Source organism: Elephas maximus, chromosome 11 (genome assembly GCF_024166365.1).
Source record: "Elephas maximus indicus isolate mEleMax1 chromosome 11, mEleMax1 primary haplotype, whole genome shotgun sequence".
In the NCBI taxonomy this organism is placed as follows: domain Eukaryota; kingdom Metazoa; phylum Chordata; class Mammalia; order Proboscidea; family Elephantidae; genus Elephas; species Elephas maximus.
Genome location: NC_064829.1, coordinates 102,112,556 through 102,134,704, shown reverse-complemented (window position 1 = coordinate 102,134,704; position 22,149 = coordinate 102,112,556). Strand labels below are relative to the sequence as shown.

At 45.4% G+C, this 22,149-nt stretch overlaps 1 protein-coding gene across 1 annotated transcript in view; it reads left to right on the top strand.

The window, feature by feature from the left end:
* The first annotated feature begins 1,692 nt into the window (after window positions 1-1,692).
* ARHGAP35 (Rho GTPase activating protein 35) overlaps window positions 1,693-22,149 on the top strand; it is a 137,202-nt gene continuing 116,745 nt past the window's right edge. Inside the window, exon 1 of the mRNA XM_049899807.1 lies at window positions 1,693-1,903. The gene's annotated coding sequence lies outside the window, so the exon portion shown is untranslated. The remainder of the gene's footprint in view (window positions 1,904-22,149) is intronic.

The following is a 22,149-nucleotide window of genomic DNA, read 5'->3' as shown; positions in this document are numbered from 1 at the left end:
TACCAAGCATGATGTCCTTCTCCAGGGTCTGATCCCTCCTGATAACATGTCCAAAGTATTGAGAAGTAGTCTCACCATTCTTGCTTCTAAGGAACATTCTGGCTATACTTCTTCCAAGACAGATTTGAAGTAATAGATATGCAGTTTCCTGACCCCAACCACCTAGGTTTCAATCCCAAATCTGCAACTTATTAGCTATGTAACCTCTGAGTGCCTTACTCTGAGTTATCTAGGAGCCCTGCTGGGTCAATGGTTAAATGCTGGGCTGTTAACCAAAAGGTTGTGGTTTGAACCTACCAGCCACTTCGCAAGAGAAAGATGTGACAGTCTGCTTCCATAAAGTTTTAGAGCACTGGAAACCCTATGGGGCAGTTCTAACTATGTGTAAGGCACGATTCGCAGCACTTTACAAGTATAACTCAATTCTCACCGGAACGCTATGGAGATACGATTATTATCCTATTGTATAGATTACGAGACTGAGGAAAGAAATGCAAAATGCAATAGGAACATAGCCCTTCCTTCATGCATTGCACATATATTGACTGGGCATTCAGATTGCTCACTTCCAAGATCAGTGCTTTCGGAGAGGTCCCAGAGGAAACCCCTCAGTTCAGAAGAACTCAAGGGTTGCAGAGTTGCCCTCTCCCATCATTTCTACTTCCTCTCTAGGCTCCCCAACTGATAGTCGCAGTCATTTGCGCAATGCTGATTGGCCGCGAGGGTTGCTCTGCAGGACCAGGCCCCGCCTCCTCACCGCCAGACCAGACGATCAAGGAATCAGGAGCTACTTCCATTAATGCGCCGATCGCGGGCAGATTTTCTTCACTGCAAGGGTAAAGAGCACGCGCTCGCCAGCCCCGCCCCTTCTTCCGGGAGAACGAATTGAGAGGCTCGGATTGGGCTGAGGCGAGCCACGCCTCCTCAGGTTCCCCAATCAACTCCTTCGTTGGACGCGCTCCCTTATTCCCTAGTCCCTCCCACCGCCTCAAGTTACTTCTCTCCCTCTCCCCCTCCGTTATCTTGGGGGCTGCGGCTCGCGCGGCAAACCCACCTCCCCTTGCCTCGCATTGGCTGGTCAGGTCCCGCGCGAGCGGAATCACACCCCCCTCACTCCCGCCCCCAAAGCCCGGCCATGCCTCTCCCCTATTGCTCTCTCCAGAGCCAGCGCGAACCCGGGGATCGGCTGCTTCGGGCGCGCGCATGGGCGCGCCCGCCCCCTGAGGGCCACGCCCACCGCCGGGAGGCCCCCCTCCCGCGCACGCGCACTTGCCCAACCCAGTCTGCCGGGTCGTGGGTCTCCTCGCGCTCACAGTCTCGCGCCGCAGCCACCGCAGTAGCGGCTTCTCGGGGCGCACGCGCACTGCATCCTCCACGCCCGTTTCCAGCCCCACGCCGCCGCGGTGTCTGTGAGCCCCTCGAGCGCGCACGCGCTTCTCGCTTCGGCTCGCTGTCCTGCGCCGGCAGTCCCCTCGCGGCGCGCACCCAGGGGCCGTTATCCCCCTGCAGCGGTCCCCGCGCCGCGCACGCGCAGTAGTGGGGGCGCGCGTGCGGGAGCGGCGGCCGCAGAAAGGAGGCGCCGCGGTCGCAGCCGTCGCCGCCATTGCGAGGGAGGGAGTGAGGGAGCGAGCGAGCGAGGCCGGTCCGCCCTCCCCCTGTTCCCGCCCCTCCCCCTTCCCCCCCGCCCCCCGCCCCGAGGGAGAGCCGCGGCGCGGCACGAGGAGGAGGAGGTGGTGGAGGCGGAGGAGGGAGCCCGCGAGGGAGGGTCCGCCCGGCCCCCCGCCGCCGGAGCCGCCGCCGCCTCACCCGCCGCTGGACGAAGAGCAGCAGAACATGGCGCCGGGGCCGCCGTCGCCGCGGCCGGGATCCCGGGGGCCGGGGCCGCACTGAGGGCACCCAGCTGGTGAGTGCGCGAGCTAGCGAGGCTGGGCGCCGCCCCGCTGCGGGGTCCAGGGGGAGGCGGGGACGGCGGGGCCCGCAGCCCGTGAACAATGGAGGAGCCGGAGGGGGAGGGGAGGGAGCGGCCCCCAGCCCCCCGCGCCCGCACCTCGGCCCGGCCCGCAGGTCCCGGCTCTCTTCGGACGTGCCCGTCCCGGCCCTGCTGTCCCCTCGGTTTTCCCTTCTCCCCACCCTTTGGGATCTCGGGTTATCTGCCTCTGTACCCCCACTTCGGCCGCTCTGCTCTCTCCTGCGCCCCCCCCTTCCCTCTTCCGCCCTGAGTAATGCTCTTCGCTCCTTCTGGACTCTGCAGTGCTCATGAGACCCGCCTCCTCCTCTCTGACCCTCTGCATCCCTTAATTCTGGCTCCCCTCTTTTGAGATCCATGACCCTTTTGCTTCTTCTCCGAATCTGCTATCACCGCCCTTCGGATCTGTCCCTGGCTGCCTTCTCTCATCATCTCCTCCTCCTGCTGACTCCCCCTCGCTCTGAATCGGTTGCACCCCCAGGAGCTGTCCCTCTAGGACCTGCGATTCCACCTCCTTGGAGACCCATCGAGACCTGGTTCAGCGCCCTGCTCGTTTTGGCACTGCTGACCCCACTTCTTCCTCTTGGGCTTCATTCCATCTCCTTCTTGGCTTCTGCTGCCCCGCAGTTCTGTCCTTGCTCTCTCCCAGAACCTGCCGCACCTCCGGGGATGCCCCTCTGCTTTCTGACCCTTCCTGCTCCCCCTGGAACTTGGATGCACCACATTTGTTTCCTTTTTTTTCTCATATGTTGTTTTCTTTTGCCTTTCAGACCCTTTTCTTTCTTCCAGACCTTTCTGCCATCCAGCATTGCCCTTTGCCCAGTTTCAGACCTTGTTGTGTGGCAAACCCGCTGGCTTTCCCCGCTGTGCCTTCCCATGAAGTAGCCTGCTCCTCTTCTCTGACCCTGTATTTGTCTCATTTGTGCGGTTAACTTCTTTTCTGATCTTTCTCCTCTTCCTCACAGCATCCACTTCATCCTGAGGTCCTGACGCCTGTCCTCAATGTTGTATTTGAGGTTTCCTTGCTTCCCCACTTTCTTTCTGGCATTATTTTTGAGCTGTCCCATTCATTTGCCCCCCCCCTTTCTTTGGTCTGCCTCCCCTTCAGTTCTTTGCCTGGGATCTGCCACATGGCTCCCTCTTTGCTCCTGGTCCTTTCCTAATTTTGGCCCCCCTTGGATTTGCCGTTTACCTCGCTATACCTTTGATAACTTCTGTCTTACTCATCACCCCATTCCCTTCCCATTTTGCATCTCACAGACCTGCCCTCAAATCCTTTTTTGCCCCTGCTCTTTTTCCTCCTTTGCTTGATTCTGCCCCCACCCTCTTTGGAGCTGTCCATTTGCCCACTTAGTTTCAGACCCATTTTAACTTTTTTGTTGCTGTCCCCTCTTGAAGTGGTCCTCTTTAATATGAATCTATTAACTGCCTCAGCTTCTTTTCCCTCTCAAGTCGAAGTTTTCTACCTGACATTTTCTCCCCCACCATTTTGATCCAGCTCTCACCCTCCCTGCTGTCCTTTTTTGTGGCTGTCCTTCCCTTTTTGCCCTGCCTCTTACCTCCTTTTTGAGTTCTCTTTCCCCAGTTCTGTCTAGTATTAGAGATGTCTTCTCACCCATTTCTGCTATCATACTTTCCCCCACCCCAGCAAGCTTCTTCTTAGAGCTGCTTCAGTTCTTTGATAGGTTCTTAATTCACACTTCTTTTGGATACCCCTTGCCCAATTCTGTTCTTCTTTGACTGGTTGCCTCCCCTACCTTTTCTTTCCCTTGTGGGTGTCTGGTGCCTTCTCTCCCCAAGTAGTTCCTATCAGACCTGCTTTTCCCAGTTCCCCACTGCTGACCCACCCATTCCCCCTTGAGTGAGTCCTTCTTTTAGGCAAGTCTTTCTCCCTCTCCGTTCCTTAGCTTTGGTGATGAAGTGGCTGGCCAGTCCTAGGTTCTCTAGGCTTTGATTTTAGTGCAGACCGTCTGTCCTGCATCCTGACCCTGAGAGCTTTATCCCAAGGGGAGATTGTGCCGTCTGGGCAAATAGGTGGGGTGGGGGGGTGGGGGTCGTGGTGGATTGGTTACTGCTACCTGGAGTCTGGGAGTATCTCCCCCATTTCTCCCACCTCCACCAAGTTTGGTGGTGGGCGCTGGCTCACTCTTGGCTCTCTCTGTGGTCCTGTCGTCTTTTCTGTGCTCCATTTGTTGCCCACCCCATTGGTGTAGCCCTCTGGGCTTTGCAGCTTTGTGTCCTCTCTCTGGAAAAGGGGCAAGTGCAGCTGCTGCCAAGTCTGTCTTCTCTGTCTCCCTTTCCTTCTCACCTTCTCTGAGCTAAAGAGACAGTGAGTGGTACCCTCTCCCCTTCCACCTCCAGGCCAGAACCCTTGGAGAGAACTTAGTAATGTGTTTTTTTTTCTTCCCCCAGCAGACAATTTATAATTTTGTTTTACGCGTGGTTGGGGAACTGCCATTTCTCGACTTCTCCCCACTCCTAGAGGGGGTGCAGCGCCACACTTGGTGTGTTGACTGCTCTGGGGCTACAGAAGCTGCCCCATCCAGTGGCCTCTGGTTTGCAGTGTGACCTTTGGGGAGGGGCAGAGGGAGTGTGGGCTTATTTCTTTTTCACCCTCTGCCCCAGGAAAGCTTCAGTTTCTTGGTCTTCAGAATGGTGAGGGCCTGGGTTTGGAAAGCACTTTGTGGTTTTTTGTTGAAAGAAAGTGCCAAGTGTCACTCAGATTTCTGCCCTCTGATATTGCAGGCACTCCCAGCCATGGGAGCTGAGGGCCTGGGGTAATCTAGGTGGGGCTTTGGGGGCTCAGTTGGTGTGGCAGGGGTGCATGGGTGGGGCCTGGCACTCCCCTAAGCGTTTTGAATGACCCGATTGGGTAGGTTTAGAAAGGGCTGCCAGAAACTGGCTGATATGATTGGATTTTCAGTTTTATTACCTGGGAAATGTGGCTCAATTCCCTTTCCTGTTCAATCATCTTATTTATGTTGGGAGGGGGGTTTAGAAGATTCATTCGGAGGCAGAAGTGGTTTTTACAGAAGAGCCGTCTGTTTTTCTTAACTTGGGAGCCGGGATCTTTTGCATGTTATAGGCTTTTTTATTTTCTCTCTGAAATCTAAAGCCCCCCCTCCCCCCCAGTGGCCAAGGGCGATTGCATATTAAAGCAGCCTCCAGCTGTGAGGCACATTCCTGGGGAGGACTTTATTTCTTAACTGAGCTGTGATCAAACTGGGTTTATTTCAGCACTTATTTAGAAATAGTTCTGTGTGAACGCATTTGAAATTAAAAATGTTCACTGTCAGCTACAGAATTGGATCATTGACTTCTCAAATGTTAGGGCATTTGTAGTTTAGATGAGACAGGGACGGCAGTTGTATAGTAGCTCCTTCAGCTCCAAAAAGGTCTCTGACAAGCAGAGTCTGGTCACTTTAATTATCCCTGGTATGTGTTTTCACCATTGTTGACTTAAAGAATTTTGGCTCCTTTCCGTTGGTGAATCTTTGGCCTGGTGAATCATGATTAATCCTCTGAATTTGAGAGTTTGTGTTCCCTGTATCGGTGTAGTTTTGCTTTTTATTCTTAATGTGGAAATGACAACTAATTAATAAAAACAACTGTGCAGTACCGCTTACATCTGCGTTCCAGAGTCTTAACATTACGGGCAGCATGAAGTTTCTGCCAGCCCAAAGCTTGGGTTGACATAATAGGAAGAGAAGAGAGAACAAAGAGCTGCTTTTTTTCTCTCAACTGTTAACTGGTGTTCCAAAGACTGTCACATTTCTCTGATGGGAGCAGAGGTTCCAGCCCCAGCACTGACATTTGCTCTCATGATGGAATTGGGTGCTACAGAAATCTAAGGTGGTAGCCTTAGCCTTCTGGAACAGTAATGTGGCAGTTGGGGGTGGGGTGTGGAGTGAAGGTGGAAGTAGACAACTGTTTCCAACCTGGTAATGTGTTTTCGAGGGCTCTTGCCCTCCCTAAGGACCCCTGGTAGCGCGGTGGTTAAGCACTCAGCTGCTAACCGAAAGGTCAGTGGTTCAAACCTCACAGAGGTTCTGTTGGAGAAAGATGTGGCTCTCCACCCACATAAAGACTACAGTGTTGGAAACCTGTGGGGGCAGTTCTACTCTGTCCAGTAGGGTCACTATGAGTCGAAATCGACTTGATGACAACAGTTTTTTTTTCTTTTGCCCTGCCTAGAAAAATCTCTGTAAAGACGATTAGAAATTGGACTGATCAAAGTGCCTCTCTTTCTTCTTTTTTTTTTTTTAACTAATGTTTTGTTTTTTTGGGGCAGGGGGAGGGCTCTCTCTTTCTCCCTAACCTGTCCCCTCCCCCTTTTATCTTGGCATTTAGGACAGTAAAAAAATCAGAAAATAGCCATTCCTTTTGACACTGGAGGTAGTTGTCTGTGTACAGAGCCATGGACCTAATGGTGATTTTTTTGGCAAAGGGCAGCTTGGGAGTGTTGAGGGCTGTAGACTGGTTGCTGTCAAGTTGAGTCCAACTAACGGTGACCCCATGTGTGTCAGAGTAGAACTGTTGCATGGTTAAAGTGCTCGGCTACTCACTGAATGGCTGAAGTTCTGGTCCACTCAGAGGTGCCTTGGAAGAAAAGCCTGGTGATCTACTTCCTAAAAATGAGCCATTGAAAACCATTTGGAGTACAGTTCTACTCTGATACACACAGGGCCACCATAAAGTCAGTCTTTTTTAAAAATATTTTTGTTGTTGAGAACATACACAGCAGAACGTAAACCAGTTCAACGATTTTTGTGTATACAGTTCAGTGACATTGATCACATTTTTCATGTTGTGCAGCCATCCTTACCCTTCTTTTCCAAATTGCTCCTTCCCCTCTGAAGTAAACTCACTGCCCAGTAAGGTTCCTATCTGATCTCTGGAGCTGCTTTTGTCAATTTGATTCCATTTGCATAGTTCTTAGAAGAGCATAGTGGTCAAGGCAGACATTCTTCACTTGTTAGGCTAAACTATTGTTTGGTTTTAAGTAGACTTCACAGAATATTTTTGGTTTAAGGTTTAAGATTTAAAGATTATCTCAAGGCAATAGTTTTGGGGGTTCATGCAGCCTCTGTGGCTCCAGAAAGTCAGGATACCATGAGGATTTGAATTCTGTTCTACGTATTCTCTGTTTTGATCAGGATTCTTCTACAGACTCTTCGGTGAAAATGCCCAGTAATGGTAGCTGGGCACCATCCAGTTCTTCTAGTCTCGTGGCAAAGGAGGTACTTAGTTGTTTATGGAGGCAATTAGCCACACATTCCATTTCTTCCTCCTCTTCCTGACTCTGTGAGTCAGTTTTAAGGATTGCACAAGACAACTGTGGCCTCGTGGATACTGGGTTGCAAAGTATATATGTGGTGGGGAAATGCATCCGGTCAGTGTAGTTTGAGATTGGAAAGTGTGGGAGTGGTCATCTACTCCATTAGAGTCTGCCCGCCTTTCCCATCTGTGGTCCACTGTGGTGCTCTGAAAGGTGTTAAACTTTCTGCAAGGCTTTCTCGTGACCTGCTGTGACTACTGTCATTCAGCAACTGGCCGTCTAAACATGTCTTCATGTACCCAGTCAGTGTGACATTTTATTGATCTATCTAGTCCAGTGTTTTAAATTTTCCCCCCACATTGTATGAAATAGATAAACTTGAAGATTCTTTGTTTGAAGAGGGACGGTGACTAAGAGAAATACCTTCTTAGTCCCCTTGGGTTCAGAGGAATGCAGTTTGAAAGCCAGTGCCTCGTCTAGGCTCATCATTTTGCAGATAGGGCTTGCAAGAGGCATTGTGAAGTCTCCATGTCGTAGTAGAAAGAGTACGCGATAAAAGGGCAGGAGATGTACGTTCTGGTCTAGGCCTTGTCCCAATTAGTTGGAACCTTGGACAATTCTTTCTCTTCTCCGAGCTTCATGTTCCTAGTCTAAGGGCTGGTGTGCTCCCCAGCTCTGATTGCAGATTTTGTTATTCTGGGTCATATACAAGGTTAGGTCTGGAAATAGCACTGGGTACCTGGTACCCCCCTCCCCCCAGCTTCTCATCAGGTCCTGTAAGGGTATACCCCAAATTGGAGCAAGGGCCCTTCTCCTGGAAATGCAGTAGAATGAGCTGGATCACCTCTGTTGTGTACTTTACAGGTATGAAATAAATACTGCCTCTGTTTCACCCACTCACCTAGAAGGTAGTTTATAATTTGGGGGAGGGGGGCCCCAGATCATATTAGCTGCATTACCAAAACCGTGTACCTCTTTTAAAAGCAATATGGAATTTTTCAAGCTGAGTCATTGTTGACCTAGGCTCTCAATAGCAGTGATCTGAATAGCACTTGAATTGCTGGTATTAAGAAATGCAAACATATCATTCGTGTTCCTTTTCCCAAAAGTTTATTTCGATTTCACTTTGGATGCAGTGCTGTGTCAGGCTTCATTTATGAAGTGTTCTTGCAAATAACTTTTGGCAAATAACTTTTGGCACTTGTCCATTGAATTTTTGTTTTATTTGCTTTTCTGATATCAAGAAACACCATTAAGTTGCTATGGTAGCAGAGAACCAGGTACTTGGCGCGATGAAGCATCATCACAGGAAAGTAATCTTTATTTTAGTTGAGGATAGCCAGACTTCCCTATCTCCTTCATCTTCCTCTATTGAAACTAATATTTCCATTTTATGGACTTGGCAGGAAATGCAGCTGTTGTATTACATATCTGCAGGTATCTTCACACCCCTTTTGCTTTCTTAGTGTCCCTGTATTCTTACTTGGAAAATGTCCTTTTGCTGGTCACTGTGATGATATTTGCACTTGGTAATTGAATTTGAATGCTTGAGAGGCGGCTTACTGTGGTGTAAAAAACATTGAATTGATGATGAAGAAACCTGGGCCCTGGCTCTGGCCCTCCCACTTGCTCACAGTGTGACTTCAGCCAAATCGTTCTTCACTTCCTGGGATCTCAGTTTCTTCGTTTGAAAAGTGAAGGGATTATACTAGGTGATTGCCATTCCACCTTATTTTATAGCTGATTTTACTTGATTGTCTTTACTCTCTAGAATGTGAACTCCTTGAGGCTGGAAACCCTCTCATGTGTCTTTTATATCCCACCCCACCACATATTTTACTGATTGAGTCCAAACAGGTGACAGAGCTATTTTTCTAAGATGTGTGCAAGAACTATAATGGCCATTTTTCGGGTTTACACTCTGGGAGGGCATGCTCTCCTGGCTAGCATTTAATTCACATACTTTTCTGCATCGGAAGGGACTTAACTTGCCCAGAGTGACAAGCTAATACGTGGTAGGGCTCTGTTACGAAATCAGATTCAAAATTTGTGCTTATTTTATTAGGCTGCCCTGCTTCTCTGGGACATAAGAATAAGCTATAGTTTCTTCCCTTGAGGAATTTATAGTCAGTTGTAAACAATTCCAAAAAACCCATTGCCAGTTGAGTCAATATCGACTCATCGTGATCTATAGGACAGAGTAGAACTGCCCCATAGAGTTTCTAAGGCTGTAATCTTTATGGAAGCAGACTGACAGATCTGGTGGGTTTGCTAACCTCTTGGTTAGCACCTGAGCGCTTAAGCACTGTGCCACTAGGGCTCCTCACCTAATTGGAAGGCAGCCCCGTATTGATACTCTAAAAGGTTTTCATATTCAGAGACTGCACGTGGTAGGTTCCATATCACAGTGTTTGGAAAAAATTTTACAGCTGCAGTACCAACTTGTCTTTCTAGCCAGCATACTGAAAAAGTGAGTATTTCTGACCTGGATTCTAACCCGAGTATAACAGGTAAACTTGTCTGATAGAAAGAAGTTGGAAGTGTTTGGTCATGTAATGACTCCTTAAATCCGTATTTTCTTTAACAACTAGAAAAATATCTGGGAAGTTCTTAATAGATTTTCTTCATCTGAGAAACCTCTCTAGGCAAGTAGGTATGTTCAGATGGAAATATACATTGCCCTTCAGTTATTAGTGTTGTGCTCACTGTAATACTTTAATAACTTTTAGATACTTATTTTTTGTTATTGAGAATATACACAGCAAAACATATTTCAGCAATTTCTGCACGCACATTCAGTGACATTAATTACATTTTTCAAGTTGTGTAACCATTTTTTTTTATAATTTTTATTGTGCTTTAAGTGAAAGTTTACAAATCAAGTCAGACTCTCACATAAAAACTTAATATACACCTTGCTACATACTCCCAATTACTCTCCCCCTAATGAGACAGCCTGCTCTCCTCCACTCTTTCTTTTCGTGTCCATTTCGCCAGCTTCTAACCCCCTCTACCCTCTCATCTCCCCTCCAGGCAGGAGGTGCCAACATAGCCTCAAGTGTCCCCTGATCCAAGAAGCTCACTCCTCATCAGCATCCCTCTCCAACCCATTGTCCAGTCCAATCCACAGTCTGAAGAGTTGGCTTCGGGAATGGTTCCTGTCCTGGGGCAACAGAAGGTCTGGGGGCCGTGACCACCGGGGTCCTTCCAGTCTCAGTCAGACCATTAAGTCTGGTCTTTTTTTGAGAATTTGGGGTCTGCATCCCACTGCTCTCCTGCTTCCTCAGGTGTTCTCTGTTGTGTTCCCTGTCCGGGCAGTCATCGGTTGTAGCCGGGCGCCATCTAGTTCTTCTGGTCTCAGGATGATGTAGTCTCTGGTTCATGTGGCCCTTTCTGTCTCTTGGGCTCGTAATTACCTTGTGTCCTTGATGTTCTTCATTCTCCTTTCTTTTTTTGTTGTTTTATTATTATTTTTGGTTGGGACTTTTTTTTTTTAATAATTTTTATTGTGCTTTAAGTGAAAGTTTACAAATCAAGTCAGTCTGTCACACAAAAACTCATATACACCTTACTGCATTCTCCCATTTACTCTCCCCCTAATGAGTCAGCCCGCTCCCTCCCTCCAGTCTCTCCTTTCGTGACCGTTTTGCCAGTTTCTAACCCTTTCTACCCTTCCATCTCCCCTCCAGACAGGAGGTGCCAACACAGTCTCAAGTGTCCACCTGATACAAGTAGCTCACTCTTCATCAGCATCTCTCTCCAACCCATTGTCCAGTCTCTTCCACGTCTGATGAGTTGTCTTCGGGTATGGTTCCTGTCCTGGGCCAACAGAAGGTTTGGGGACCATGACCGCCGGGATTCTTCTAGTCTCAGTCAGACGATTAAGTCTGGTCTTTTTATGAGAATTTGGGGTCTGCATCCCACTGCTCTCCTGCTCCCTCAGGTGTTCTCTGTTGTGTTCCCTGTCAGGGCAGTCATCAGTTGTAGCCGGGCACCATCTAGTTCTTCTGGTCTCAGGATGATGTAAGTCTCTAGTTCATGCGGTCCTTTTTGTCTCTTGGGCTTATAGTTATCATGTGACCTTGGTGTTCTTCATTCTCCTTTGATCCAGGTGGGTTGAGACCAATTGATGGATCTTAGATGGCTGCTTGCTAGCGTTTAAGACCCCAGACGCCACTCTTCAAAGTGAGATTGTGTGACCATTCTTCCTTTTCTGAATTGTTCCTCTCTCAATAAAATAAACTCACCACCCCCTAAGTTTCCTGTCTAATCTTTCTAGTAGTTTTTGTCAGTTCACTTCTGTAGAGATCATTCTTAAAAGAGCATAGTGCTCAAGACAGACATTCTTTACTAGTTAAGCTAAAGTGTTATTTGATTTAAAGAAGACTTTAGGGCATGTTTTTAGTTTAAGGTATTTAATAACTTTAAAAAAATTGTGTCGTGGAAATATGTATAACAAAACATACGCTATCTCAACAGTTTCTACATGTACGATTCATTAGCAATGACTGCTTTCTTCAAGTTGTGCAGCCATTCTTGCTATCCTTTTCCAAATCATTCCACCATTAAAGTAGCCCCAGTGCCCCCTGTTTAATAACTTTTTGAATTGCAGTCTTTTAAGAATGTTGAGGTGCAGGTGTGTTGGCAAGCTACAGGTAATACTTCCTGAAGTGTAAATATGTTTTTTGAAATATTGTTGAATTGTGCTTCTTTGAGGAGCCCTGGTGGTGCAGTGGTTAAAGCACTCGGCTGCTAACCGAAAGATCAGCAGTCTGAACTCGTCATCTGCTCCGTGGGAGAAAGATGTGGCAGCCTGCTCCTGTAAAGATTACAGGCTGGGAAACCCTATGGGTCAGTTCTTCCGTGTCCCGTAGGGTTGCTTGCTATGAGTCAGAATTGACTTCATGGCAGTGGGTTTGGTTTGGTGCTTTTTTGCATCTTTATTTAAAGGAAAGGTCAAAACTGTGGCTTCATCTATTGCAGCCTGCACTGCTTAGGAATAAGACAAAGGAAAATGATTACTGTTAATTGCCGTGGGCAATTAAAAAGGGTTCTTTGTTCGGTAACAAATTGATTGTGTACAAATGAAAGTCAGCACTGCATTAATACGAGATTATGAGATTCTTGAAATCTGCCTCTTCAACTACAGTGGCTTTCCCATCAAAGGAATTGTTTCACTGGGAATAGCGTACCTAAATGCTTGGCGATTAAAAAGTATCACTAGGTCTTCATTTTTCCAAAATGCCTGTTGAGTTTTTAGATAGCAGACTGGTGGATGCTGCCTTTGTGATACCATTTTTAATGACCTGAAATAACTGAATACTTTTTGAATGCCGACGACCTGTAGGAAATATCATCCTCTGGTCGATCGGTCAGTTAAAGAACACAGATCAAACCTCTGATGTATGAGGAAAGGAGGAGAGAAGGCCGCTGACTGCCATGGAAGTGAGTCTTGCTGCTGGCATATGCCCAGTATTCGTCAACAGCCACACAGGCTTAGAAGTGGTAGCTTTAGCCATAGTAGTTGGTGATTTGATGGGGTGTGTGTATACAAGGAAGGAGCCTTGGTGGCGAAGTGGCTAAAGTGCTCGGCTGCTAACCGTTCAGCCACCCCGCAGGAGAAAGATGAGCCAGTCTGTGTCTGTAAAGATCACGGCCTTGGAAACCCTGTGGGGCAGTTCTGCTCTGTCCTACAGGGTCACTGTGAGTTGGAGGCACTGTGATATATCTTGAAGAATTAAGGATTTGATTTTGGGTTTTGGTGTATGCAAGGAATGCATGTTGTATACAGATTGTCTTCTTACAAGTTTTTATTTATTTTTTAAATTAAGATACAAGTTACATGTAGCAAAGTACGTAAATCTTAAGGGTAGCTTTCTGAATTTCTGCATGTCATGCAGAGCCTTTTTCATATGATGGGGCCTAACTTCCTTTTGCACATCATTCTTCGTAATAAATTGGTAACTATTGGAGAGCCTGTGTATGTAAGGCACTGAAGTCATGACTTGACATTTAACACAAAAATGGGAATGTTTAGGGATATTTAAAACTTTTCCAAGTTTGTTTAAGGTCCTATACCTGATAAAGAATGGGATAAATTCATAAAGTACCACAAGTGTGAAAGCCTTTTTTATTAATAGGTCTTTCCTATTTGTGGTATAGTTCCAGTTTATTTTCTTCTCAGTTTGCAGGGCATTAAGATGAATGGATAAGGCTTGCTGCTGGTGTGATTGTAATGGGCCTGGTACTCAGACTGCCTTCCTGTGAACTTTCGGGAAAGAATTTGGCAATGTTTCAAGAGACAGACAATCACTGATCTACTTATAGGAATCTAGGCAATAGACATAGAGATGTGAACCAAGATATGTATACAAGGATGTTAGCTGCCGTGATGTTTATAAACGGGAAAAACAGAAACAATCTAAGTGTCTTAACTTTAGGGGAATGGTTGCTTTATGGAAAAGTATGGAGTCATTAAAAAAGGATGTTTTGGGAATACTTGACATGGGAAAACGCACACAAAATAAAATTAAATATGAGAAAAAGCAGGATATCGAACTATAAACAGTGCGATTCCAGTTACTTTTGAAGATATATATGGGGGAAAAATGTGGAAGAAATATATCAAAGTGCTAACAGTAGTTATCTCTGTAGGATTTTGGGTGTTGAACTATTTTCTGAGTTTTTCTAAGTTTTCTACAATGAACTTTACTCATTTTGATTCTGCAAAAAAAAAAGTTAAAATTTTTGCAGTGTATTTGAATTATGTATGGTTTTTTTCTCACAAACATATGAAGGAGAAATTGAGCTGAAAAGTCAATAAATTAGTAATGGCAAGATCTACTCTAGTACCTTTGAAGGAAGGGCAGTGACCCTTTCTTAGATCGTTGTTGTGTGCCTTCAAGTCGATTCCAATTCATAGTGATCCCATCTGACAGAGTAGAACATTTTCCTAGGCTGTATCTTTTTTTTGGTAGATATATCTTTTCTTTATTTATATTATGCTTTAACACAAAGTTAAAGCTATGAAGCTGTGGTCATCAAATTAATCTTGTAAGATATGGCCAGGTCTTTTTTCCCCCGGAGCCATTGATGGGTTTGAACCACCGACCTTTCAATTAGCAGCTGAGGAGCACTTAACCATTGTGCTATGAAGGCTCCTTAGAGCCACAATACAAATTAACTAATAACAGTGTTACAAATCAATAGCAATACTATGCTTATTGAGGGCTGGAACACTGCTAAATGTTACTACCTCTTTCTCCTCACAATAGCCCTCTGAGGTAGGTTGGTCTGTAAAATCTGTGAAAGCCAAAACCTGTGTAAGGCGGAAACTTGTCAGAAAGAAAATGGAAATATTTAATATTTTCCACTAAAATGAGCAATAGAAAAGTGGTATGTACGACTGCGCCCTGTCAAAGGCGGAAAACTTGCAAGACCTGGAAAAACAAGCCGGTCCTGGCGAGTTCCAGCTCTCACAGGTTTCACTGTGTTGTTTTCATTTCCTAAATGGGAACTGAGGCTTCCAGAGGGGACTTGCTAGTTAGTTAGTAAGGAGGCAGTCTGGCTCTGGAGCAAAGTCGCTCCTGTTTTCATTGAGATTTTTTTCCCCTATCTGTGGTAGTTTTGAGAAAGGAGCCGTTGGTCTTTTACTTTTTCGGTCACAGTCAGGAATAGCCATGAAGTTAGTTATGTCTTCCCTTTTTGGGGCCAAAAATCTTTAAATAATTAAGGACTATTAGGCAGAAGAGGAAGGAGCCCTGGTGGCACAGTAGTTAAAGTGCTTGTCTGCTCACTGAATGGTCAGCAGTTGGAACCCACCAGCCACTCTGTGGGAGAAAGATACAACAGTCTGCTTCTGTAGATTACAGCCTTGGAAACCCTGTGGGACAGTTCTACTCTGTCCTGTAGTGTTGCTATGAGTTGGAATCAACTTGAGGGCAGTGGATTTTGGGGTAGGCAGAAGAGAGAACAAACTAGTTCTTTGTAGCTCCAGGGGATAGAGATATAGGGTGGCAAGTTTTAGTCCCCTCCCCACCTAATTCAACCCTTATCTGAAACGACTTGTAGAGTACCAGTTATACAAACCATGACACCTTCTCCCTCAGAGAATTTATACACCATTTATAAAACAAAAGCAATTCTTCCCTTACAGGTAACACAAGGAACAGCCTGTTTCTGTACCAGAAAGTAAAAAATTTAGAGGACCAGTGGCCTGATTTTTTTCTGATCGTATCTTAAAGAATTAAGTGTGACTAAACATTTCAATGCAAGAATGCGTTGACTAGGAAGACAGATTCCATCTTATTACGAGAAAGAACTTCTGAAGAAAGTGGTCCAAGTTCCCGCTTTAGCTTGAATAAGGACTAATGTGGAGATTTTCAAGTTTACCCGGTTTCTTTTTATTGTTGTTTAACAAGATATTTGCATACATATGTACTTACCAGTCATTCTTTCCCTCCTGGGGAAGTGTATCAGGCCACCTGAAGTTCATTTGCAATGCCAGAGGCCTCAGGAAGAAATTGCAGAACTGAGTTTTGAGAGCTCCGGGGGGGTTGGGGGGAGCCCGTGGTGGTGCAGTGATTAAGCGCTATGGCTGCTAAACAAAAAGGTCTGCTAAACAAAAAGGTCTGCTAAACAAAAAGATCGCAGTTCAAATCTACCAGCTGCTCCTTGGAAAACCTGTGGGGCGGTTCTGCTCTGTCCTCTAGGGTTACTATGGTTCAGAATGAACTGGATGGTCGTGGGTTTGTTTTTTTTTTTTGGTTTGGGGATGGAGGGCTGTGTTTTGTTTCTGCTGTATAACCATCACCATGAACAGGGCCTGACCCATCAACAGGAGCACGGTGTTTGTTGAATAAAGATATGAATTTTTAAGAGAGAAAAACCAGGATAAAGCTGTTGGAGCCTTTTACAGTTCTTTAGACTCGTGGGATTTCTCAGAGGATACAGCGGGAAGTACATTTTGCTTCTTACCAGCTTTGTTGCCTTGGAGAGGTCATTGATAAATTCCTTAAATTTGGGATCTCTTGCTTGTGAAATGGGCCTAAGTACCTACTCTGTCTGCCATAAAGGCTTTTTTTTTTTGAGAATTAAATGCCAAGTGTGAACGTGAAAACTCTGGAAAATTAGGAAACCTCTCAGTTTGCTGGGAGAATGAAAGAGAACAATTTGGCTAATTTAAACATTCGGGGACTCCTGCCTGCACGTTAGTGTTACAAAGGCAGCATGATGAAATTTCTGGTCAGTGGAGCAGCACTTGCTATTGATTTGTTATCCCTTGGTCTTTGTACAGCTTGTGACTTGCCCGCAGGTACCAGTCAGTTTTAGGGTTTTATCAGTGAGCATCTCACACATCTAAAAGTTAACTGCAGGTCATAGGCCAAATAGCAGTTGAGGTTTGTTTGGTATTCCCAGTATTCAGATTGAGGCTTCTGTTACTCTCTCTCAACGTGAAGTAGGGCCTGGCTCTGAGACCCAGTCACCCATCCGCTCTGCACCCATTGGACAAGGCATTTAAACTCTTGGTACCTCAGGTACTTCATCTATTAAAAAAAACCAAACCTGTGCCCTCCAGTTGATTCCTACTCATAGGGACCCCATAGGACAGAGGAAAACTGCCCTATAGGGATTCCAAGGATATAAATCTTTATGGAACATCTTTCTCCTGCAGAGCGGCTAGTGGGTTCAAACCACCAACCTTTTGGCTAGAAGCTGAGTGTTTAACCACTGCACCACCATAAAAAGGGGAGTATAAATAGTGTCGGGGTCCCTGGGTGGTGCAAATGGTTTGCACTCATCTACTATTCTAAAGTTTGGTGGTTCAAATGTATCCAGTGGCACCGCAGAAGAAAGGCCTGGCAATCAGCTTCCATAAGGCATACAGCCAAGAAAACCTTATGGAGTTGTTCTACTCTGTAATACATGGGGGTTTCGTGAGTCAGAATCCACTTGACGAGTTTGGTTTTTTGGTTTTAGTGATGTCTACTCCTGTGATCACCATGCATATGAAAAGACATAGTGCATTTAAGAGGCCCAAAGTAATAGCTGGCTCATGTGTCGTTAGTCCCTAGGCTTGTCTTTTACAGAGCATTTGAAGAATATGGTGGTAGGAAAACTGATATAAGTTTGCCAGTTTTTACTTTTGCCAAGGAGAGCATTAAAGAAAGAAAAAGTATTCCGACAGGATTGCCTAAAAACTAGGATCCGATATCGGTGTAAAAGACAGCCTTTCCCAAGGCAGTTGGCTGTATATGAAGTATGTTTCTTATTCTCATTTTACATCGACTGGGGCAGACTTTGCCACAGGCCAGCGCCAATTATATGTGGACAGGTATTTAATCAGACAGGAGCCCTGGTGGTGCAATGGTTCAGCGCTGGGCTGCTAACTGGAAACTCTGGGGAGAAAAGACCTGGAGATCTGCTCTGGTAAAGATTACAGCCTAGGACACCCTGTGGGGCAGTTCTACTCTGTCCTACAGGGTCGCTATGAATCAGAATTGGCAGGATGGCAACTGGTTTGGTTTGGTGTTTGATTGAGCTGGTTCCTCCTGCTAGAGTGCTCTACCCGCCTCTCTGATTGGTGAATTCCCTCTTCATCCTTCTACATCCTCTCCAGTGTCGGGGATTTTCTGACGCCTTCCTCACCAATATTTTGTTTCATTAGCATTTTGCTGGTGGTGTTACACTGATCACTTGTTTTTGCCTAGTGATATATGGTCACATGGTTCTGCATCAGTAGTCACAAAATACCAAGTACTGTTACCTTAGCTCTGTGTCTGCCACCCAGTTTTCCTTTTCAGAGGCAATGATGTTTTACCAGTTTCTTTTTTTCCTTTCAGGGATATTTTACGTACTTACAGCCAAGCAATTATAAGTATGTATAACTCCTTTTTAGGAGTTCCTGGGTGGCGAAATGATGAAGTGCTGAACTACTAACCAAAAGGTTGGCAGCTCAGATCTACCCAGAGGTACCTCAGAAGACAGGCCCAGCAATCTGCTTCTGAAAGGTCACAGCCTTGAAAACCCTATGGAGCAGTTCTACTCTGCACACCTGGGGTTGCCTTGACTCAGAATTGACTTGACAATAACAAAGCAATGACCCCTTTTTACACAAATGGTAGTTACGTTGTTGTAATTACTGTTCTTTGTCTGCCTCTTTCCACCTAATATTTTGAGAGAGACTGCTTTATTAGTACAAAGGGAGCTTTCTCATTCTTTTTTACAGCCTCATGGTATTCCGTCCTACAGATACATCCTAATTTGTTTAGCCTGTCTTCAATGATGGACATTAATGATTTGTTTCCAGTTTTTTGCCTGTGCAGTCAGTGCAGTAGAGAAAACTTGGTGGACATACATTATTTTGCACATGTGAGAATGTACCTGCAGGAGAAATTCCTGAAGTGGAAAATAGTTGTCTCCTACTTCTCCAAGCTAGACAGGCATATGTTCTTTTTTGTTTTCCACTTTGTGTAGTAAAGTGCCTGACCTGTCATGGTGCCTCGTTAATGCTTGAATGAAGTATAGAACGGTCTAGCTGGGGGACGACACAGATTTCTGGAAAAAATGAACATTCATATCCCGAGCCAATATATTAGGGGGTCACAGCTAAACCCTAAAGCTTGCAGACGTTCTGGCAGCTGTCCCTGTGGCTTTGGGCATTATGCATAGTCCATAGACCTGTTTGGGAGGTGTCCGTATAGCTCGCTTAGCTTGAGACTATGAGACTGGACTCTTTAAAATCCCCCTCCCAGTGCACAACATCCCTTTCCCCTGTGAGCTTAGCCTCAGGGAAATCTTTTTACTTTTCAGGCACGTGAAACTAAATCTTCAGAGAAGGTTGTTGACTCCTGTGATGATGATGATAATAGCGAATATTTACTTAATTCTTTTTCAGTGCCACTTTACATGTATTAACACAAGGAATCTTCATAACAACCCTGTGGAATAGGTGTTATCCTTATACCGGTTTTACCGATGAGGAAATGGAGGCAGTACATGCTAGGTGGCATAGACAAAGGATTCCAAGGAAAGAGTAAAACAATTCTTTTCTCCCCTTCCCCCACTCCTTTAGAAAGTACCAAGTTGTGATATAGATGTACCTGACTGGTTCTGTGTGTGTTCGTCCTCTCTCTCTCTCTCTGTAGCCCTACTTGTTTTTTTAATATGAGGTTATTCGCCTGTGATTTCACATATTGACCTTGATTATTGGGAAATGTTTCTCCTACTGAAAGGTATTTGGATGGGCATAGTGCATTCTTTGGTTTGTCCCCTTGATCCCTAGTTTGGCTTACCTGTTAAAGATTTCCAGAATGACCTAGCAGTTTCATGCTAGCTCCATTTTCCCTTCCTTCTGTTTAGTGAGATCCTAATTGGACTTTATAATATAGTTGCTGGTTTCTTTTTTTCACTTCAGGGTATTTTTATCTAAGCTTATCTTGGCAAAATGCAATCAAACCTATCTCCCATTCATTTCTATAATGCCTCCTTGAAGTATTTGCTTTTGGGTCTTGGGGGACAGCTGTGGAAGTTTGGTAGGCATGTTCCTGAAGGCCAGGGCCAATGGCACATTGCCATCAGCCCGCCCGGAATGCTCGCTTCAGTACCCATCTCAAGCCCATGTCTTCCCAGGAGCCTTTCCCAGATTCCCCACCAGTGTCCAAGGTCTGAGTTAGCATCAGGGCTTCTTCTAGGTCGGCCTGTCCGGTAAACTTGATGATTGTCCAGTACTATAGCTACTACTAACCATGTGCTGTAATGCAGCCAGTGGGACTGAGAAATGGAATCTTTAATTTTATTTAATTTTAATTACTTTAAATGGCCAGAGTGCTAATGCAAATCTAGACTGTATGCTTCACCGGAGTTTTATTTTTATTCTACCTCCTAACTCTGGCATAGGGCTGTGTGTATTTCATGAATGTTTGACGAATAGCCCTCAATAGCTGAAGTATTTGAGGAAAGTGAAAATACTCCTTAAGTTCTACCTCCCAGGGATAACCAGTGTTAACAGTGTGTTTCAGTTGTAAAAATAATTGCCAGTTCTCATTGGCGTTGCAGTGATTTCTGCACAGGATTCATCCTTGATTCTTGAAATCAGAACTTGGTCAAGGTTGTTGTACGTTTGGGAGTTTGAAGAGATGGAGGGTTAGGATGCAGGTTATAAATATGTCAGAAAAAAGTGTGACTAACATTTCTTGGTAAAGTAGCTTTCTAAATAAAAAAACCAAGCCAAACCCATCAATTCCGACTCATAGTGACCCTATAGTACAGGGTAGAACTGCCCCATAGAGTTTCCAAAGAGTGGCTGGTGGAATCGAAGTACTGACTTTTTGGTTAGCTGCAGAGCTCTTAGCCACTGTGTCATCAGGTTTCCATCTTTGTAAATATTGTTGTGATGAAATGGAATTCAGTCTTCATGATTAGAGTCCTTAATAAAAATCTAGGGAAGGGAGGATAGATCAGCCTTCTTTCCCGTCTCAACTCCTGAATGACTTTGCTAACGTTTTGTTTTGGGGGTAAATTGGGTATTTGGGTAGTTTTGGCTGACTCCTTCTTGGGTCGGTTGGAGTATTTGAAGAAAGCGATATTAAAGGGGATTTACTACTTGCCGGTAAGACTGAGGAGCCATGGTGGCATAGTGGTTAAGAGCTCAAGTGCTAGCCAGAAAGTTGGCAGTTTGAATCCACCAGCCACTCCTTGGAAACCCTATGGGGCAGGTCTCCTGTGTCCTATGGGGTTGCTATGAGTTGGAATTGACTCGACAGGAATGGGTTTGGTTTGGTATGGTTTGGTAAGACTGACGAAGCAGAAACAGGCCCACTCGAATTTCTTTTTTCTTTCATAGAGTAGGCAGTAGGCAGCGCCCTGGGCCAAGTTCTTTTCCTAGGTAGAGGGTTGGGGAGGCCTGTGTGCCTGCACGTATGCATCGTTCCCATGTAAAGAGTCTTTTGATTTCATTTGTTGGATTTTCTTGAATCCCTAATAGTTCTCCCCACTCCAAATCATGTTTTGGTAACTTCCATTCTGTACTAAAATAATGTGTTTACCTTCCGAGTGGGCTGGTGATCTTGGGTGTGGAAAACGCAGGTGGAGAGAGTGACAGTAAGTGATTAAACCAGGGTGCTCACAGTGAAGAAAGAGAATTAAGAGGTTTTTTTCTTTTTGGATTAAATGTAACATGGGATCTTGGGTTGGATCCTGGAACAGAAAAAGGACATTAGTGGAAAAACTGGTGAAATCCAAATAAAGTTTGTAGTTAATAGTTTTGTGCTAAAGTTAATAGTTTTGACGCATGTGCCACGGTTATGTTAACATTAGGGAATGCTGAGTGAAGGGTCTTGGAAACTGTCTGGTATCTGCAGCTTTTCTGTAAATGTAAACTTATTCCAAAATAAGAAGGTGTTTTTATTTTATTTTATTTTTTAAAGCCGTAATAGCATGAGCATCCAAGGGCTGGAAAGTTACCAAGGGGGTATGCACAGAAATGTGAATTATTTACCGGACCTTACAGGGCTTGGCTGCTAACTGAAAGGTTTGTGGTTTGAACCCACCCAGTGCCTCTGCAGTAGAAAAGACCTGGCGATCTGCTCCTGTAAAGCTTATAGCCTAGGAAACTCCATGGGGCACTTCTGCTCCGTCATACAGGAACAGGTCATTATGAGTCAGGAAAAAGGAAACCTGGTGGTGCAGTGGTTAAGCACTGGGCTGCTAACTGAAAGGTTGCTCCACCAGCTGCTCTGGGGGAGAAAGATGTGGCAGTCTGCTTCCATAAAGATTACAGCCTAGGAAACCACATGGGGCAGTTCTACTCTGTTCTGCAGTATTGCTATGAGGTAGAATTGACTCACTGGCAACAGGTTTGGTTTTGGTTTTTTGATCGTCATTATGAAGGAGCCCTAGTGGCACA